The sequence below is a fragment of the Lepisosteus platostomus genome, unplaced genomic scaffold, assembly GCF_059453375.1.
Source record: "Lepisosteus platostomus isolate fLepPlt1 unplaced genomic scaffold, fLepPlt1.hap1 Scaffold_32_H1, whole genome shotgun sequence".
Lineage (NCBI taxonomy): Eukaryota > Metazoa > Chordata > Actinopteri > Semionotiformes > Lepisosteidae > Lepisosteus > Lepisosteus platostomus.
The window spans coordinates 159,851-179,619 of record NW_028291660.1 but is presented as its reverse complement, the minus strand read 5'-3'; the positions used below and the strand labels follow the sequence as shown (position 1 = coordinate 179,619).

The 19,769-nt window shown below is 51.5% G+C and overlaps 12 non-coding genes across 12 annotated transcripts; 5 read left to right on the top strand and 7 right to left on the bottom strand.

Annotated features, from left to right (window-relative positions):
- Positions 1-1,717: 1,717 nt before the first annotated feature.
- On the bottom strand, positions 1,718-1,881 carry LOC148634317 (U1 spliceosomal RNA). Its single transcript, XR_015933544.1, has one exon. It is a non-coding gene; the product is annotated as a U1 spliceosomal RNA (small nuclear RNA).
- A 1,788-nt stretch (positions 1,882-3,669) lies between these two features.
- LOC148634316 (5S ribosomal RNA) lies at positions 3,670-3,788 on the top strand. Its single transcript, XR_015933653.1, has one exon. It is a non-coding gene; the product is annotated as a 5S ribosomal RNA (ribosomal RNA).
- A 636-nt stretch (positions 3,789-4,424) lies between these two features.
- Positions 4,425-4,588, bottom strand: LOC148634315 (U1 spliceosomal RNA). Its single transcript, XR_015933634.1, has one exon. It is a non-coding gene; the product is annotated as a U1 spliceosomal RNA (small nuclear RNA).
- Positions 4,589-6,395: 1,807 nt separating this feature from the next.
- Positions 6,396-6,514, top strand: LOC148634314 (5S ribosomal RNA). The gene has a single exon (XR_015933519.1). It is a non-coding gene; the product is annotated as a 5S ribosomal RNA (ribosomal RNA).
- A 636-nt stretch (positions 6,515-7,150) lies between these two features.
- Positions 7,151-7,314, bottom strand: LOC148634313 (U1 spliceosomal RNA). Its single transcript, XR_015933533.1, has one exon. It is a non-coding gene; the product is annotated as a U1 spliceosomal RNA (small nuclear RNA).
- Positions 7,315-9,122: 1,808 nt separating this feature from the next.
- On the top strand, positions 9,123-9,241 carry LOC148634312 (5S ribosomal RNA). The gene has a single exon (XR_015933518.1). It is a non-coding gene; the product is annotated as a 5S ribosomal RNA (ribosomal RNA).
- Positions 9,242-9,877: 636 nt separating this feature from the next.
- LOC148634311 (U1 spliceosomal RNA) lies at positions 9,878-10,047 on the bottom strand. The gene has a single exon (XR_015933643.1). It is a non-coding gene; the product is annotated as a U1 spliceosomal RNA (small nuclear RNA).
- A 5,258-nt stretch (positions 10,048-15,305) lies between these two features.
- LOC148634310 (U5 spliceosomal RNA) lies at positions 15,306-15,419 on the top strand. The gene has a single exon (XR_015933537.1). It is a non-coding gene; the product is annotated as a U5 spliceosomal RNA (small nuclear RNA).
- A 233-nt stretch (positions 15,420-15,652) lies between these two features.
- On the top strand, positions 15,653-15,794 carry LOC148634309 (U4 spliceosomal RNA). The gene has a single exon (XR_015933616.1). It is a non-coding gene; the product is annotated as a U4 spliceosomal RNA (small nuclear RNA).
- A 759-nt stretch (positions 15,795-16,553) lies between these two features.
- LOC148634308 (U5 spliceosomal RNA) lies at positions 16,554-16,668 on the bottom strand. The gene has a single exon (XR_015933563.1). It is a non-coding gene; the product is annotated as a U5 spliceosomal RNA (small nuclear RNA).
- Positions 16,669-17,059: 391 nt separating this feature from the next.
- LOC148634307 (U5 spliceosomal RNA) lies at positions 17,060-17,176 on the bottom strand. Its single transcript, XR_015933545.1, has one exon. It is a non-coding gene; the product is annotated as a U5 spliceosomal RNA (small nuclear RNA).
- A 391-nt stretch (positions 17,177-17,567) lies between these two features.
- Positions 17,568-17,684, bottom strand: LOC148634306 (U5 spliceosomal RNA). Its single transcript, XR_015933548.1, has one exon. It is a non-coding gene; the product is annotated as a U5 spliceosomal RNA (small nuclear RNA).
- Between the last annotated feature and the right edge of the window lie 2,085 nt (positions 17,685-19,769).

Genomic DNA, 19,769 nt, shown 5'->3' with positions numbered 1-19,769 from the left:
AGGGGAACTTTTTTTCTTTCGGCTTTCAGCACACTGTATTGTCGTGTATGAAACCCGCGGCGTTTTATATTGAATTATTCCGCTTGGTTGACTCATTTCAGTCTTGCCACGCCCGTGCCAGGGACGCCAAATAATGTAGGGAAAACCGGTTCAGGGACGCCAAATATGTAATCATAGTGGCTCTCTGAAGGCACCAGTTCTGTAGGGTTTGGGCATTTACTGAGACAATTATTAATTGTAGCAGTAAATCACAAAGTTGATTCTTTTGATGGCTTTAGAATCCAACCATGCGACATAACTCAAACAACGCGCACACACAGGTACTAATACACGAGGATACATTTATTAATACATAGAATATGCATGTAAACCTAACAGATCTTATCGAGAGGGTTATCAGAATACAAAAGGTATATATTCAATCAGTTACAAAGTGTTACACATATCAAGAGGACATACGTTCAGTATATCATTCATTTAGACTGTTTCTTTGTGCCCGCAGGAGATCTGAATCCCCAAAGATTGGATGAGTATTCAACTTCAATGCATTACAGCTCGAGAATTCAATTGTTATCCCAACCAGTTGATATCAATTTAATTCCTAAGAGTTATGTACTTGTTTTGAGTATCTAATGTAGAAGTTGTAACCAAGTTCACTTTACGAAACGGTCTAAATGAATGATATACTGAACGTATGTCCTCTTGATATGTGTAACACTTTGTAACTGATTGAATATATACCTTTTGTATTCTGATAACCCTCTCGATAAGATCTGTTAGGTTTACATGCATATTCTATGTATTAATAAATGTATCCTCGTGTATTAGTACCTGTGTGTGCGCGTTGTTTGAGTTATGTCGCATGGTTGGATTCTAAAGCCATCAAAAGAATCAACTTTGTGATTTACTGCTACAATTAATAATTGTCTCAGTAAATGCCCAAACCCTACAGAACTGGTGCCTTCAGAGAGCCACTATGATTACATATTTGGCGTCCCTGAACCGGTTTTCCCTACAGCAGCGTCGGGCCTGGTTAGTACTTGGATGGGAGACTGCCTGGGAATACCAGGTGCTGTAAGCTTTTGCTCTCCCGGCCAGCAGGGGTCGCCGTTGGTGCCGTAGGCTTTGGGAGGAAAACCTGCAGGATGGAAAGGTGATCTATAGCCTCATCTCTAGAGATGTTTTGTTGCTGTGGCATGTGTGTGACCCATATTCAAAAAAAAAAACCCGTCTGTAAAACGAATATCGAAGCTGCCTCTAAATCTGCAAATGAAGATGAGTCGATAAACCACTCGTTTTTCGTATAACTAGACATATATTCATTTGTTACCGATTTCATTCATTGAGCATGGATACAGTAGAGGTACAGCCATTCACTGTTTGACATGTCTGCACTGGTACAGAACCGAGCAATCAGAAAACGGGTGAAACTGTCTTTAGACTCAGCATACAGTACCGAGGCCCCCCATGACCAAATAAAGGCTAACCTCGATAATCAGCCTAAAGAACGCAGACTACAGCAAAACGACTGACTTTGAAAAGGGAATGAACGTCCGGAAGGAGTAGTGGAACTAGCTTGAGATGCTTCTCCGGACCCCTAACTAAAAGCCAGCGAGAACCAGCAGCGGCGTCCACTCCTGTCGAACCGGGATCCTTCCGCAGCCACGCAGCTCGTGGTGTCCTAACCCTCCCGTATCTGATTTTGGACCAAGCACATCAGGGGAGAGCGCGAACGCAGTCCCCCACTACCAGAAATTATGCAGTCGAGATTCCCACATTTGGGGAATTCGCAGGGGTCAGCACAGCCGGAGTGCAATGGCCGAGCCTCGCCCTGGGTGAACCTCCTTCTTGATCAAGGTATCTCCCCTGCCAGGTAAGTATGAGTTAAAAAGGCCCCTGCAAGCGGCCCGCACCCACAGCACAAATCGCGCAGCCTAGGCCACCTCCTCGCCCCGCACGCCACCGCCTCCTGCTGGGCCCACTCTTTCACACACTCACACGCCACACTAACACTCAAAAGTGTGGGCAAAACGAGAAAACGAGCGCGCCGTTTCCTACACATCTGCAGTCGCCGTTGCGCATTCGCAGCATGTCCCGGGATGCAATTCGGCCTCATTTGCATAACTCCAGACCGGCAGATCGCCACGCAAGCTCGCGACGTGCGCCTGCCACACACCGAACAAACCTTTTCAGCAATTTCCAAAAAACGGGCCTGCTCGCCTGCCCACAAGGCTCCGTCTCTTACCTGCTCTCCAGAGCCTGCTGCCTTCTGTGCTTTTCTCTCGGCACCGCTGCAGTGCACACAACTCCTGCAGCGGGAGGGGGGGAGAAAGTTCCCGCGCTCCGCCGCAGGGAAAGCTCGCTCCGTGCGCACACGTCCTTTCGATGCCAGTCCAACAAGTGCTCCGCATTAGCTGCATCGGGGCTCCGGCGTGTCGCACCTCACCTCACCTCGCCCTACCCCCTCCTTGAATGTCTGCCGCTGGGCATGCCCCGCTCTCCTCCGCCTTATCTTATCGCGTGTGAGCACCGACAATGGCCACAATGCCGGGGAATGGCACCTGTAAAGTGTTAATTGGGGCACAGGAACAGCCCGTCTCGTCTCGGGGGGGCCGGCTTCAGAGACAATACAGCAAACACAGCGGGGCGGGGGAAGAAGACGACACCACACATGCGGGTACATTCAGCTCCGGCGGGAACGAGACATTTGTCGGTCTTTTCAAGTGCCGAGAGCCGAGCAATCCTTCACTTGTATCGTTTCTCCCCGGTGACTAGATCTGGCCCTGCGACTCTCGACTGGGCTCACCCCCGGGGCAGCCCAGCAGGTGTGAGCATGTCCGGCACCCGGATAGGAGATTCCACCCCGGAAAAGCTCCGGTTGCTGCTGCTCCTGCAAGAGGTGTGACTGGGACCAGTAGGGAGCGCTCACCCTGCGGGCTGTGTGGCTCTCTTACGCCCCAGCCTCCTGATGGCGACACTCTGCTGCACAAACAGAGGTCAAACCGAGGTCCCGACCCTCCTTGGCCATTAGGAAACCCCAGGGCGTCTCTCAAAAAGAGACGCCGGGGGTGTCCCTCTGGTGTTAGTGCTCCCCTTTACCCATCAGTCGGGGTCTCCTCCTAATCCCCGTCTCACCTGTAACAATCAATGACGAGGCCCCCCTGTCCGTGAGATTTAGTACTCGCGCAAGAGACCGGGGGCAGAGCGCGAACGCGGTCCCCCGCCCCCCACAAAGTGAGCGCTCCGGGTTCCCTCTCGGGGCCCTGCAACACAGCGGAAGGGCAGCGAGAAGGAGCCTCTTGCTCTGACGCCGCAAGGCCACAAGAGGGCGGAGGCGCCGCGCGCCCGGCCGACGTGTTGGACCGGTGCGCTTTACGTGCTGAAATAAACACGCGAAAGCCCCGAAATGTTTCCAGAGTGCTGTGCACTGGAGGTTTTTGTCTGGTGAAGACTTGCCTGGTGCTCCTCCGTGCAGATTGTTTGTCCTCCTCCAGTGCGGGACGAGCCAACACAAGGGAGCGCATTCGCCAACATCCAGGCACGCAATGCGATTTGGAAAGCAGCTCCTTTCCAAAGAGTTGCACACGAACGATCCTTCAGTCCCGCTCGGGGGGCACGGAAGCCCTGCCACACACAGCTTCAAGTAGCGAGTCAGGCGCCAGGGCTTTCGCTTACGGCCACACCACCCTGAACACGCCCGATCTCGTCTGATCTCGGAAGCTAAGCAGCGTCGGGCCTGGTTAGTACTTGGGTGGGAGACTGCCTGGGAATACCAGGTGCTGTAAGCTTTTGCTCTCCCGGCCAGCAGGGGTCGCCGTTGGTGCCGTAGGCTTTGGGAGGAAAACCTGCAGGATGGAAAGGTGATCTATAGCCTCATCTCTAGAGATGTTTTGTTGCTGTGGCATGTGTGTGACCCATATTCAAAAAAAAAAACCCGTCTGTAAAACGAATATCGAAGCTGCCTCTAAATCTGCAAATGAAGATGAGTCGATAAACCACTCGTTTTTCGTATAACTAGACATATATTCATTTGTTACCGATTTCATTCATTGAGCACGGATACAATAGAGGTACAGCCATTCACTGTTTGACATGTCTGCACTGGTACAGAACCGAGCAATCAGAAAACGGGTGAAACTGTCTTTAGACTCAGCATACAGTACCGAGGCCCCCCATGACCAAATAAAGGCTAACCTCGATAATCAGCCTAAAGAACGCAGACTACAGCAAAACGACTGACTTTGAAAAGGGAATGAACGTCCGGAAGGAGTAGTGGAACTAGCTTGAGATGCTTCTCCGGACCCCTAACTAAAAGCCAGCGAGAACCAGCAGCGGCGTCCACTCCTGTCGAACCGGGATCCTTCCGCAGCCACGCAGCTCGTGGTGTCCTAACCCTCCCGTATCTGATTTTGGACCAAGCACATCAGGGGAGAGCGCGAACGCAGTCCCCCACTTCTAGAAATTATGCAGTCGAGATTCCCACATTTGGGGAATTCGCAGGGGTCAACACAGCCGGAGTGCAATGGCCGAGCCTCGCCCTGGGTGAACCTCCTTCTTGATCAAGGTATCTCCCCTGCCAGGTAAGTATGAGTTAAACAGGCCCCTGCAAGCGGCCCGCACCCACAGCACAAATCGCGCAGCCTAGGCCACCTCCTCGCCCCGCACGCCACCGCCTCCTGCTGGGCCCACTCTTTCACACACTCACACGCCACACTAACACTCAAAAGTGTGGGCAAAACGAGAAAACGAGCGCGCCGTTTCCTACACATCTGCAGTCGCCGTTGCGCATTCGCAGCATGTCCCGGGATGCAATTCGGCCTCATTTGCATAACTCCAGACCGGCAGATCACCACGCAAGCTCGCGACGTGCGCCTGCCACACACCGAACAAACCTTTTCAGCAATTTCCAAAAAACGGGCCTGCTCGCCTGCCCACAAGGCTCCGTCTCTTACCTGCTCTCCAGAGCCTGCTGCCTTCTGTGCTTTTCTCTCGGCACCGGTGCAGTGCACACAACTCCTGCAGCGGGAGGGGGGGAGAAAGTTCCCGCGCTCCGCCGCAGGGAAGGCTCGCTCCGTGCGCACACGTCCTTTCGATGCCAGTCCAACAAGTGCTCCGCATTAGCTGCGTCGGGGCTCCGGCGTGTCGCACCTCACCTCACCTCGCACTGCCCCCTCCTTGAATGTCTGCCGCTGGGCATGCCCCGCTCTCCTCCGCCTTATCTTATCGCGTGTGAGCACCGACAATGGCCACAATGCCGGGGAATGGCACCTGTAAAGTGTTAATTGGGGCACAGGAACAGCCCGTCTCGTCTCGGGGGGGCCGGCTTCAGAGACAATACAGCAAACACAGCGGGGCGGGGGAAGAAGACGACACCACACATGCGGGTACATTCAGCTCCGGCGGGAACGAGACATTTGTCGGTCTTTTCAAGTGCCGAGAGCCGAGCAATCCTTCACTTGTATCGTTTCTCCCCGGTGACTAGATCTGGCCCTGCGACTCTCGACTGGGCTCACCCCCGGGGCAGCCCAGCAGGTGTGAGCCTGGCCGGCACACGGATGGGAGATTCCACCCCGGAAAAGCTCCGGTTGCTGCTGCTCCTGCAAGAGGTGTGACTGGGACCAGTAGGGAGCGCTCACCCTGCGGGCTGTGTGGCTCTCTTACGCCCCAGCCTCCTGATGGCGACACTCTGCTGCACAAACAGGCGCCATCCTTCGGGGGAGGCGTCAAACCGAGGTCCCGACCCTCCTTGGCCATTAGGAAACCCCAGGGCGTCTCTCAAAAAGAGACGCCGTGGGTGTCCCTCTGGTGTTAGTGCTCCCCTTTACCCATCAGTCGGGGTCTCCTCATAATCCCCGTCTCACCTGTAACAATCAATGACGAGGCCCCCCTGTCCGTGAGATTTAGTACTCGCGCAAGAGACCGGGGGCAGAGCGCGAACGCGGTCCCCCGCCCCCCACAAAGTGCGCGCTCCGGGTTCCCTCTCGGGGCCCTGCAACACAGCGGAAGGGCAGCGAGAAGGAGCCTCTTGCTCTGACGCCGCAAGGCCACAAGAGGGCGGAGGCGCCGCGCGCCCGGCCGACGTGTTGGACCGGTGCGCTTTACGTGCTGAAATAAACACGCGAAAGCCCCGATATGTTTCCAGAGTGCTGTGCACTGGAGGTTTTTGTCTGGTGAAGACTTGCCTGGTGCTCCTCCGTGCAGATTGTTTGTCCTCCTCCAGTGCGGGACGAGCCAACACAAGGGAGCGCATTCGCCAACATCCAGGCACGCAATGCGATTTGGAAAGCAGCTCCTTTCCAAAGAGTGGCACACGAACGATCCTTCAGTCCCGCTCGGGGAGCACGGAACCCCCGCCACACACAGCTTCAAGTAGCGAGTCAGGCGCTGAGGCTTTCGCTTACGGCCACACCACCCTGAACACGCCCGATCTCGTCTGATCTTGGAAGCTAAGCAGCGTCGGGCCTGGTTAGTACTTGGATGGGAGACTGCCTGGGAATACCAGGTGCTGTAAGCTTTTGCTCTCCCGGCCAGCAGGGGTCGCCGTTGGTGCCGTAGGCTTTGGGAGGAAAACCTGCAGGATGGAAAGGTGATCTATAGCCTCATCTCTAGAGATGTTTTGTTGCTGTGGCATGTGTGTGACCCATATTCAAAAAAAAAAACCCGTCTGTAAAACGAATATCGAAGCTGCCTCTAAATCTGCAAATGAAGATGAGTCGATAAACCACTCGTTTTTCGTATAACTAGACATATATTCATTTGTTACCGATTTCATTCATTGAGCACGGATACAATAGAGGTACAGCCATTCACTGTTTGACATGTCTGCACTGGTACAGAACCGAGCAATCAGAAAACGGGTGAAACTGTCTTTAGACTCAGCATACAGTACCGAGGCCCCCCATGACCAAATAAAGGCTAACCTCGATAATCAGCCTAAAGAACGCAGACTACAGCAAAACGACTGACTTTGAAAAGGGAATGAACGTCCGGAAGGAGTAGTGGAACTAGCTTGAGATGCTTCTCCGGACCCCTAACTAAAAGCCAGCGAGAACCAGCAGCGGCGTCCACTCCTGTCGAACCGGGATCCTTCCGCAGCCACGCAGCTCGTGGTGTCCTAACCTTCCTGTATCTGATTTTGGACCAAGCACATCAGGGGAGAGCGCGAACGCAGTCCCCCACTACCAGAAATTATGCAGTCGAGATTCCCACATTTGGGGAATTCGCAGGGGTCAGCACAGCCGGAGTGCAATGGCCGAGCCTCGCCCTGGGTGAACCTCCTTCTTGATCAAGGTATCTCCCCTGCCAGGTAAGTATGAGTTAAACAGGCCCCTGCAAGCGGCCCGCACCCACAGCACAAATCGTGCAGCCTAGGCCACCTCCTCGCCCCGCACGCCACCGCCTCCTGCTGGGCCCACTCTTTCACACACTCACACGCCACACTAACACTCAAAAGTGTGGGCAAAACGAGAAAACGAGCGCGCCGTTTCCTACACATCTGCAGTCGCCGTTGCGCATTCGCAGCATGTCCCGGGATGCAATTCGGCCTCATTTGCATAACTCCAGACCGGCAGATCGCCACGCAAGCTCGCGACGTGCGCCTGCCACACACCGAACAAACCTTTTCAGCAATTTCCAAAAAACGGGCCTGCTCGCCTGCCCACAAGGCTCCGTCTCTTACCTGTTCTCCAGAGCCTGCTGCCTTCTGTGCTTTTCTCTCGGCACCGCTGCAGTGCACACAACTCCTGCAGCGGGAGGGGGGGAGAAAGTTCCCGCGCTCCGCCGCAGGGAAGGCTCGCTCCGTGCGCACACGTCCTTTCGATGCCAGTCCAACAAGTGCTCCGCATTAGCTGCGTCGGGGCTCCGGCGTGTCGCACCTCACCTCACCTCGCACTGCCCCCTCCTTGAATGTCTGCCGCTGGGCATGCCCCGCTCTCCTCCGCCTTATCTTATCGCGTGTGAGCACCGACAATGGCCACAATGCCGGGGAATGGCATCTGTAAAGTGTTAATTGGGGCACAGGAACAGCCCGTCTCGTCTCGGGGGGGCTGGCTTCAGAGACAATACAGCAAACACAGCGGGGCGGGGGAAGAAGACGACACCACACATGCGGGTACATTCAGCTCCGGCGGGAACAAGACATTTGTCGGTCTTTTCAAGTGCCGAGAGCCGAGCAATCCTTCACTTGTATCGTTTCTCCCCGGTGACTAGATCTGGCCCTGCGACTCTCGACTGGGCTCACCCCCGGGGCAGCCCAGCAGGTGTGAGCCTGGCCGGCACCCGGATGGGAGATTCCACCCCGGAAAAGCTCTGGTTGCTGCTGCTCCTGCAAGAGGTGTGACTGGGACCAGTAGGGAGCGCTCACCCTGCGGGCTGTGTGGCTCTCTTACGCCCCAGCCTCCTGATGGCGACACTCTGCTGCACAAACAGGCGCCGTCCTTCGGGGGAGGCGTCAAACCGAGGTCCCGACCCTCCTTGGCCATTAGGAAACCCCAGGGCGTCTCTCAAAAAGAGACGCCGGGGGTGTCCCTCTGGTGTTAGTGCTCCACTTTACCCATCAGTCGGGGTCTCCTCCTAATCCCCGTCTCACCTGTAACAATCAATGACGAGGCCCCCCTGTCCGTGAGATTTAGTACTCGCGCAAGAGACCGGGGGCAGAGCGCGAACGCGGTCCCCCGCCCCCAACAAAGTTGGCGCTCCGGGTTCCCTCTCGGGGCCCTGCAACACAGCGGAAGGGCAGCGAGAAGGAGCCTCTTGCTCTGACGCCGCAAGGCCACAAGAGGGCGGAGGCGCCGCGCGCCCGGCCGACGTGTTGGACCGGTGCGCTTTACGTGCTGAAATAAACACGCGAAAGCCCCGAAATGTTTCCAGAGTGCTGTGCACTGGAGGTTTTTGTCTGGTGAAGACTTGCCTGGTGCTCCTCCGTGCAGATTGTTTGTCCTCCTCCAGTGCGGGACGAGCCAACACAAGGGAGCGCATTCGCCAACATCCAGGCACGCAATGCGATTTGGAAAGCAGCTCCTTTCCAAAGAGTTGCACACGAACGATCCTTCAGTCCCGCTCGGGGGGGCACGGAACCCCCGCCACACACAGCTTCAAGTAGCAAGTCAGGCGCCAGGGGTTTCGCTTACGGCCACACCACCCTGAACACGCCCGATCTCGTCTGATCTTGGAAGCTAAGCAGCGTCGGGCCTGGTTAGTACTTGGATGGGAGACTGCCTGGGAATACCAGGTGCTGTAAGCTTTTGCTCTCCCGGCCAGCAGGGGTCGCCGTTGGTGCCGTAGGCTTTGGGAGGAAAACCTGCAGGATGGAAAGGTGATCTATAGCCTCATCTCTAGAGATGTTTTGTTGCTGTGGCATGTGTGTGACCCATATTCAAAAAAAAAAACCCGTCTGTAAAACAAATATCGAAGCTGCCTCTAAATCTGCAAATGAAGATGAGTCGATAAACCACTCGTTTTTCGTATAACTAGACATATATTCATTTGTTACCGATTTCATTCATTGAGCACGGATACAATAGAGGTACAGCCATTCACTGTTTGACATGTCTGCACTGGTACAGAACCGAGCAATCAGAAAACGGGTGAAACTGTCTTTAGACTCAGCATACAGTACCGAGGCCCCCCATGACCAAATAAAGGCTAACCTCGATAATCAGCCTAAAGAACGCAGACTATAGCAAAACGACTGACTTTGAAAAGGGAATGAACGTCCGGAAGGAGTAGTGGAACTAGCTTGAGATGCTTCTCCGGACCCCTAACTAAAAGCCAGCGAGAACCAGCAGCGGCGTCGACTCCTTTCGAACCGGGATCCTTCCGCAGCCACGCAGCTCGTGGTGTCCTAACCCTCCCGTATCTGATTTTGGACCAAGCACATCAGGGGAGAGCGCGAACGCAGTCCCCCACTACCAGAAATTATGCAGTCGAGATTCCCACATTTGGGGAATTCGCAGGGGTCAGCACAGCCGGAGTGCAATGGCCGAGCCTCGCCCTGGGTGAACCGATTTCGATTTTTAAGAACTTTATTTTCTTTTCACAAAAAAATACAGGACATCACAAATCAGAAAGCTTTACATTCATATACATACTTAAAACAGTATATATGATCACATCTCATTACATTTTGACACGGTAACAGTTACATAGCAACAATTTTCTTTTTTTCTGGTGCAAATCACATTCTTTACTTAAACTTGATAATGTTTTTCACAGTTTCTTGAGATATTGACCTATGTTCTCTATTTCCCACAGATTTTCTGCTTCCTCCCTCCCTTCTCTCCACAGATCTCTGAGGTAATAGTTCTCTCGGGTGATGAACAGGGCCAGGCTACCTGCTGCCTTGACTGGGATCTCGATGCCTTTGAACAGCCCCATGTTCCTCACTCTCCACAGGGCAACTTTCCCACTGTTCACCACGGCCCAGATCCTGTCAAACACGTCAGGAGGAAGTTTGACAGGAGAGATGCCGTATATGACGAAAGCAGCGGTCAGGGTAAATTGGGGCGAGAGAGCCAGCAACCAATCTTCAAACTGTGCCCAGAAGGCCTTAGCAAAAAAGCAGGACCACAGGAGATGGGATACAGTCTCCTCCTCGCCGCAGCCCACCCTAACGCAGCGAGGGCTGGGGGTGAGGCCCCTACGGTACAAGAAAGTTCGTACCGGTAAGCACTGGTGGATGACACTCCAGGCTAAATCTCTGTGAATGTTGCACAGAAACTTAGAGGATGTGTGTTTCCACACCTTCCTTGTTTGGGCTGATGTTAAAATGCCCACATGGGTCTGCCTATTGTTCTGGGGTGCAACGAAATCTTCCAGTTTTTGGACGCTGACATCTCGGAGGGGAATATGGCCAATTGGGTGAGATCTTAGAAAACTTTTAACTGTCCCATAAATTGCAGGGCATGTGTCAGAGAGTGGGACGTCCAGCTTGGGTCTGACACCCCACACTCTGAACACCTCCCTACCTACCCAGAGCCTGGAAAAATAAGTCCAGGTACGCGCTGCAGGTGCTGTTGCAAAGCCTCTCAGCACAGAGGCCAGGAAAATGCACAGCAGCTTCGTAGCAATATCTGGGACAGACTTCCCCCCTGAGGGTAGCGGCCTGTACATTATTTCCCTTCTGAGTCTTTCCTGCTTCCCACCCCATAGAAATTGAAACATCAATCTCCTCATCACCGCCGCAACACGGTGTGGGATTGGGAAAGTAAGCCAGAAAATTCAAGACAGGCAAGAGCTCGGCTTTGATGACCAGCACCTTCCCTGTCATGGTGAGGTCTCGGTCCTTCCATTGCATCAGTTTTTTGTTTAAGATTGGCAATTTGTTCTGCCAATTTACTGTTCCCATCTCTTCTCCAAAATACACCCCCAGGACCTTAATTCTCTTCTCTTGCAGCCTGAGATCATGTCCTTCTTTTGGCTCCCTCCAGTTCTGATAAAAAATCTCACTCTTAGATTTGTTAATTTTTGCGGAGGAAGCCAAAGAGAAACGATCACACCACTGCAGAGCTCTGCTAATTGAGGCATTGTCAGAGAGGAGCAGGGTGACGTCATCCATGTATAGAGATGTCTTTACCTCTCCTCCCCCACTTCCAGGCACTGGTATCCCATTAATGGCCTGATCCTGGCGCAAGGCACAGGCTAAGGGCTCCATAGCCAAAACGCATAACAAGGGGGATAATGGGCAGCCCTGCCTCACCCCTGAACAGACTTCAAAGGGGCGTGATCTATTGCCATTAACCATGACTCTGCTGTTGCTACCTGTGTACAGCAGGTTAATCCACTTTCTCATGATGGGGCCAAACTTCATGTGCTCAAGTCCCGATGTTAAGTACTGCCGGTTTAGGCGGTCAAAGGCCTTTTCTAGGTCTACACCTAAAATGCAAAGAGGGAGGGAGCGATCCTCAGAGTACAGACAGACATCCCTCAACAAGGCCAGGTTGTCGCTCATCAGGCGTCCTGCTATCCCACAAGTCTGTTCTTTCCCTACCAGTGAGGCCACTACATTTTGTAGGTGCAGGAAAAGGGCTTTGGACAGGATCTTAGTGTCCACGCCTAACAGGCTGAGGGGTCTCCAGTTCTTTATGTCATTTTTTGCTCCTTTCTTAAACAAGAGAGAGATAGTGCCTTCTCTTAAGGAGTCAGGCAGCAATTCTGTCTTATATCTTTCCTCGAATAGGACCAGTAGCGGATCCTGAAGCAGATCCCAAAAGGTGCAATAAAATTCTTTAGGGAGCCCGTCAGCACCTGGAGTTTTCCCCTTCTGTAAGCTCTCCATAGCCTGTCTCAGCTCTTCTACTGTCAAATCCCTCTCAAGTACTTCCCTATCTTCTTCACTCAAAACGTTTTCTAGCTTTGAGGTAAAAAAATGAATTTCTTCATCCTTTACCTCTGTAGAGCTGTACAGTCTTGAGTAGAAGGCCTTGGTGCAGGAGAGGATAGCACTCGGCTCTGTTCTCTCTCGTCCCTCCTCATCAACTACACTTTCCATGACAGACTTGGAGCCTACCACTTTCCTGAAAAAGAAGCGAGTACACTTCTCATTTTCTTCCAAGAACTGCACTCTGCCTCTTAACAGCACTCCTCGACTACTTTCTTCGGCTATGCTCCGGATGTCCTTTTTTAAAAGGGTGATATCCTCGAGCACATCGAAGCCACTGTGCAGCATCGTGTAGAGACGCTGCAGCTGCCTCTGTTTCCTGGCTAGCACTCCTCTCCGTCTGGCAGCAGCCTTCCTTCCCTCAGCCATGAAAAAGGCCTTTGTCCTCATCTTCACCTCCTCCCACCACTCTCCTACTGACCCGTACAGACACTGCAAGGACAGCCACTGTGATAGTTTCTCCTTGTAGCGGGATACTACCCCCTCGTTCTCTAGCAGCTTTGTGTTGAGTTTCCAGAGGCCTGGGCCAAAGACAGTCCCGCCCTGGAGTTCCACTCTACACCCTAAAGCCTGAAGATCTGAGAAGAAGACAGGCTGAAGAGTGACCCCAACAACTTTCACTCTCTCTGAGACAAAGCAATAGTCAATTCTGGAGCTGCTATTCCTCCCTGACCATGCATATCCTGCTGTTGTGGGATATATACATCTATATGTGTCTGAGAGTTTAAAGTCTTGAACTAAGTTTTGCAGGGCCAGTGAGCTGGAATCCAATTTTATCGGAGAGCTAGACTGCCTGTCTGTGTGCTCTAAGATACAATTAAAATCCCCTCCCACTATCACGTCTGTGCTACTTAACAATAGGGGAGAGAGTGCCTTGAGTAGCTCCACCCTTCCTCCCACGTCAGTAGGACAATACACATTGATTAGCCGCAGGTTAACGGTCCCCCATTCCACATCCACACACAGCAACCTGCCATCTATGACCCTCTGAATACTTTTCAATTTGAAAGCCCATCCTTTGAAAAGAATGGCCACGCCAGAGGCTCTGTTGTTATTGTCCCCTGACCAAACAGAAGGCCCTTTATCCCACCTATCTTCAAAGCTTTTATACCTCTCTTGATAGGCTAAAGCACACTCCTGCAACATCAACACATCTCCCTCTCTCTGCTGGAGGTAATCAAAGACACACTGACATTTAACTCCGTCATTGATACCTCTGGTGTTAAGAGAAATTATGTTTAGAGCCATATTACATAAGAAAGTGGAACCAGTCTTTACAAAACACATTTCTCTTCAGTCTCACCTGTTACCTTCTTCTTTTTCTTTTTCTTCTTACCAATTTCCTGCCAGCCATCCTCTGAATGAGCCTTCATCAGGGTGGCAGCAGTAAAAGCATTCACAGAGTCCATTTCAAGGAAGGGGGTAGAGGGGTGGAGGGGTTCCAGCTGTCCCCATCGCCATTCTCTCCTTCCTCCTCGCTCGGGGAGAAAACAGAGTCATTTTTCCTTTTCCTCAAGTCCAGCTCCTGGGAGCACTGAGGGGAAAGGGGTGCAGCCGATGCACCAGTCTCCTCTTCCCCCTCACCCACCAGCTGTTGCAGATCCTCCGTGATGGACTGGATGGAGGAGAGGAGGGCATCTGTAGCACTTGCAGAGTCTGAGAAAAGCAGCTCCGCTGAATCCTGGGTATCGTCGCTGGACCCGCTCCACCGGGGGGCCCCACACTGGCCCTCGTTCTGAGGAGCAGGAGTGGGGGAGGGGTCCTCGCTGTTCTCAGGGGTTTTCAAACCCTCGTGCTTGTCTGGTGCAGTCTGCGGTTGTGGGAGCGTAGTGGATTTCTCTTCCACCGGCCCCGGAGCCACAGCAGGACTGATCCTGGCTGGAGGCTGAGACTCTTTGTCCAACAAGGGTTCTTTGTTTGACTTGTTGTTTGCTTTGGCTTTTCGGGCCGGTTTGGCTGAAACAAGCACTGCCTCATCCTTTCTCATTTTGAGTTTATTGGCGTAGGCGTGAGGGCAGTTCTTAAAAACGTGTCCTTCCGAGCCACATAAATTGCACTTTGGCAGCATTGAACAGTCAGAGGCTAAATGTCCCTGTTTGCCACAGGTCTTGCAGCATTTCACAGTGCAGGAAGATGCCAGGTGTCCCACAGCACCACAGCGCCGACACACCTTTGGTTGTCCCACATAAAAAACATAGCCATTGCAGGCGCCCAGCCGGATTGTAGAGGGCAGGTGCCTTAAGCCTCCATTTACATTGTCCGGTAGTAAGCGAACCTCGAATTTCCTTGCTCCTGTTTTTATACCGTCAACATCTCTAACCTCAGTTCCATGGTGGACGGTGCAGTACTGGTTAAGCCAGGTGTGAATGTCCTCCGTCTTTGCCAGTTCCGAGAACATAACAACATGCACCGTTTTCCTCTCTCTCTGTGTCAGAGGCTGCAAGTTGATCTTCTCAAGTGCAGGAACTTTCCCTCTTTTTGCCTCAAACACATCCACGCATTGTTCAAACAGAGGATAGGTACCAAATACAACCTCAAATGCTTTCTGACCTGGGAGAGCAAAGATGAAATCCAAGTGCCGAGGTTCAAAGCCAAGTTCCTTCTGTAACACTTTTCTGCTGAACTGCATACGATCCATGAAGAGGTCATCCAAAAGCTCAAAACGTACAGCATTCTTGTGGGATCCAAAGGTTGCCATCTCAAACTGCAAAACAAACACTGCTTCCACAAAACAAGAAAACAATCCAACTACTCCAACTACAGGCTGATCAAGGTATCTCCCCTGCCAGGTAAGCCGAGAGCCGCAGGCGATGAGCCCGGAGCTGAACGGGCCCCACTGGCTCGTTTGTAAGGCCAGGTGGATTGCCAACCACGACCGGCAGGGCAGAGGCCTTGAAGGCAGCCTGGGCTCCTGCAGCTGTCCAGCCACGCACTCTGGTTTCTCTTCATCTCGTACAAATCTTTTGCCTTTTACTAAAGATTTCCATGAAGAGGAGCATGAATGAGTTCCATACAATTTTTGTGCTTTCCTGCCTTCGGGTGGGGCGCAGCTGGGCTGGTCAAAGAGAGAAAACAAAACCGCTCACAATCACTCTTATTACTGCGACTGTGGCCGTCTGCTCTGCGAGTCCTCGGTCTCCGCCTGTCTGATTGGTGCTCTTTTCTTTGGGGGGCGGGAAGTGTCCGGCCGCAAATATGAAGCGTTACAGCAACGACATGCCATGAGACGATTGATAACGATTTCCATAGGATCCACGCGGTTGCCTGGCAACCGTCAGCTTTGCGCAGTGGCAGTATCGTAGCCTGTGAGGTTTAGCCGATGCGCGATTATTGCTAGTTGAAAACTTTTCCCAATACCCCGCTTCCGCCGGTTTGCAATACAATCGGCGAAAGCAATTCTTGACAGTCTCGTCAGAGACTGAGCAAGGTGTTTAAAGACAGATTTTGTCATGGTAACATCATGGTAGAAAGAAACAAGCTTGTTACGTCTCAACAGAAACACTCTTTAGCTCTTTCAGCGTTATGCAGAGAACAGCGTCTGTCGAGATCACTTTTGAGTCAGCGCGAAACGCCGTGTGCTGTCAGTTTGATTTCATATTGCTCGTAGCGGCGCCCGGCTTTTGTCTGTCAAACGTTAGGTTGCCCTTCTTCATGCTGCATCGTCGGCATCAGTGGAGCTTTTTAAACGTCTGTACTTACTGCGCCTCATAAGAAATCGTTTGTCCCCGTTCAAAACAGATTGTGCGATGTCCTGCAGCGTTCGCAAAGCAAACCTTTGACAGTTTGAAAGAGGAATTTATTCTGCTTCCTGTGCGTGCAGTAGTTACAAAGTTGAACGTCTTTACACGATCTGCCGCAGATCTTACAAACGAGCCAGTGGGGCCCGTTCAGCTCGGGGCTCATCGCCTGCGGCTCTCAGCTTGCGAGCGTGCCCAATCCGTGCGATAAGTCGGAAAACACCCGGCCACACTGTGCCGGAAACGACGCACTCTGGGAAGCCGCTATGAAAAGCGAGGTCCCAAGATCCCCTGCGGCCGGACACTTCCCGCCCCCCAAAGAAAAGAGCGCCAATCAGACGGCCGGAGACCGAGGACTCGCGGAGCAGACGGCCACAATCACCATTACAAGAGCGATTGCGAACGTGCTTGTTTTCTCTCTTTGACCAGCCCAGCTGCCCGCCACCCGAAAGCAGAGAAGCACAAAAACTGCAGGGAACTCATTCGTGCTCCTCTCCATGGAAATTTTTAGTAAAAGGCGAAAGATTTGTACGAGATGAAGAAAAACCAGAGTGCATGGCTGCACAGCTGCAGGAGCCCAGGCCGCCTTCAAGGCCTCTGCCCTGCCGGTCGTGGTTGGCAATACACCTGGCCTTACAAACGAGCCAGTGGGGCCCGTTCAGCTCCGGGCTCATCGCCTGCGGCTCACGGCTTGCGAGCGTGCCCAATCCGTGCGATAACTCGGAAAACACCCAGCCACACTGTGCCGGAAACGACGCACTCTGGGAAGCCGCTATGCAAAGCGAGGTCCCAAGATCCCCTGCGGCCGGACACTTCCCACCCCCCAAAGAAAAGAGCGCCAATCAGACGGCCGGAGACCGAGGACTCGCGGAGCAGACTGCCACAATCGCCATAACAAGACCGATTGCGAGCGTTTTTGTTTTCTCTCTTTGACCAGCCAGGCTGCGCCCCACCCGAAGGCAGGGAAGCACAAAAATTGCATGGAACTCATTCATGCTCCCCTCCACGAAAATCTTTAGTAAAAGGCGAAAAATTTGTACGAGATGAAGAGAAACCAGAGTGCGTGGCTGCACAGCTACAGGAGCCCAGGCCGCCTTCAAAGCCTCTGCGCTGCCGGTCATGGTTGGCAATACACCTGGCCTTACAAACGAGCCAGTGGGGCCCGTTCAGCTCCGGGCTCATCGCCTGCGGCTCTCAGCTTGCGGCCGTGCCCAATCCGTGCGATAAGTCGGAAAACACCCAGCCACACTGTGCCGGAAACGACGCACTCTGGGAAGCCGCTATGCAAAGCGAGGTCCCAAGATCCCCTGCGGCCGGACACTTCCCGCCCCCCAAAGAAAAGAGCGCCAATCAGACAGCCGGAGACCGAGGACTCGCGGAGCAGACGGCCACAATTGCCATAACAAGAGTGATTGCGAACGTTTTTGTTTTCTCTCTTTGACCAGCCAGGCTGCGCCCCACCCGAAGGCAGGGAAGCACAAAAATTGCATGGAACTTATTCATGCTCCTCTCCACGGAAATCTTTAATAAAAGGCGAAAGATTTGTACGAGATGAAGAGAAACCAGAGTGCGTGGCTGTACAGCTGCAGGAGCCCAGACCGCCTTCAAAGCCTCTGCGCTGCCGGTCGTGGTTGGCAATGCACCTGGCCTTACAAACTAGCCAGTGGGGCCCGTTCAGCCCCGGGCTCATCGCCTGCGGCTCTCGGCTTGTGGGCGTGCCCAATCCGTGCGATAACTCGGAAAACACCCGGCCACACTGTGTCGGAAACAACGCACTGTAAGGCACCTTGAAGCGTGCACCCCCAACATTCTTCTTTGCACATCTGTGAAAGGTAAACTCTTGAGCAAACTCTGAACCAGCTCTAAGGAAACTAATCCGATTAGACGTTACTTTGACTCATCCTTTAAGGGACCCTTGATAATTGGAGAAATCAATGATTTCGAATGAATTCTGTATGCGTCAAAAGACAGCTATACACAGAAAACATGCAGGACACTGCTCATGTTTCCCGAGCCGAAACACAGTGCGTTTTTCCAAGCCATCTGACAAAGCCCGCCCACTGAAAACTGCAGCAGATCGTGTAAAGACGTTCAACTTTGTAACTACTGCACGCACAGGAAGCAGAATAAATTCCTCTTTTCAAACTGTCAAAGGTTTGCTTTGCGAACGCTGCAGGACATCGCAAAATCTCTTTTGAACGGGGACAAACGATTTCTTATGGGGCGCAGTAAGTACAGACGTTTAAAAAGCTCCACTCATGTCGACGATGCAGCATGAAGAAGCGCAACCTAACGTTTGACAGACAAAAGCCGGGCGCCGCTACGAGCAATATGAAATCAAACTGACAGCACACGGCGTTTCGCGCTGACTCAAAAGTGATCTCGACAGACGCTGTTCTCTGCATAACACTGAAAGAGCTAAAGAGCGTTTCTGTTGAGACGTAACCCAGTGGGCAAAAGACGTATAATATACGTCTATTAAACGCATACCTTAGACGTCTAAATGTGGTCTGCAATTCGTCTAGAATGAAATTCTAATATACGTCTATTGTTATACGTCAATTATACGTCTATGATTAGATGTTCATTATACGTAAATGGTTGGAGTTCTATTATACGGATAAATTTAGAGGACTATTATACATATATGGTAGGAGTTCCGGATAACTTTAGAGGACTATTCTATGTATATGGTTGGAGGTCTATTATACGGATAACTTTAGAGGTCTATTATACGTATATGGGTAGAGGTCTATTATACGGATAACTTTAGAGGTCTATTATATGTATATGGTTAGAGGTCTATTATACGGATAACTTTAGAGGTCTATTATACGTATATGGGTAGAGGTCTATTATACATCAAAGTTAGGTTTTACAGGTGTAGAAACTAGTAAATCAACCCAATGATTTGGTTTAGAAATTTATTCTGAAAATACACATTCACACCTGAAAAATATGTATTTCAAATTATACATTGTATACAATCAATCAACAATCAACATATGGGCAATAATCATAAAAAACACAACTAGTCTTAAACTTCAGCTACAAATTCTGGTAATATGGCAATATACAGTATAGTAACGGCAAACACAAACTAATTACATTAACACACTAACTCAAAACCACATTTTGATTCAAATATACATTTTAAAATGTACAACTTCTATATTTCCAAGAAAAAAAATATTACAATGGAAGTTAAGACGATTTTTGTCCACTATTTGCAAACCCTGTGTAATTGTCCTAACAGTTAGAACCAAAAACCTAGTATTTTCAGTGTCCAGATCTCCTGGCCCCCTGCCTTGCATATGCATTCTTCAAGTAACACATTGCGTGCTCCTTTATTTCTTTTTCTGCTGATTTAGGGCGGGACTTCAGCACCGCAGCTAGGAGAAAATTATATAATATTACTTCCCAAATTAATGATGATTAATATCTTCTTTAGTATAATCTAAAAAATGAACGGTTTACTAAGCTCAAAGCTGAAATAAATGTATAAAATTTGGCTTGCATCATAGAAGTTGAGCAATAAAGTCTGTCCTAATTAAAGAGTACCCAAAGTTTGAAAGTACAACATAGAATAAGAATAGAGAAACGGCAAAACGATTTAGTGTCATCTTCCCCATTCACACCATTCCCCATTTCGAATG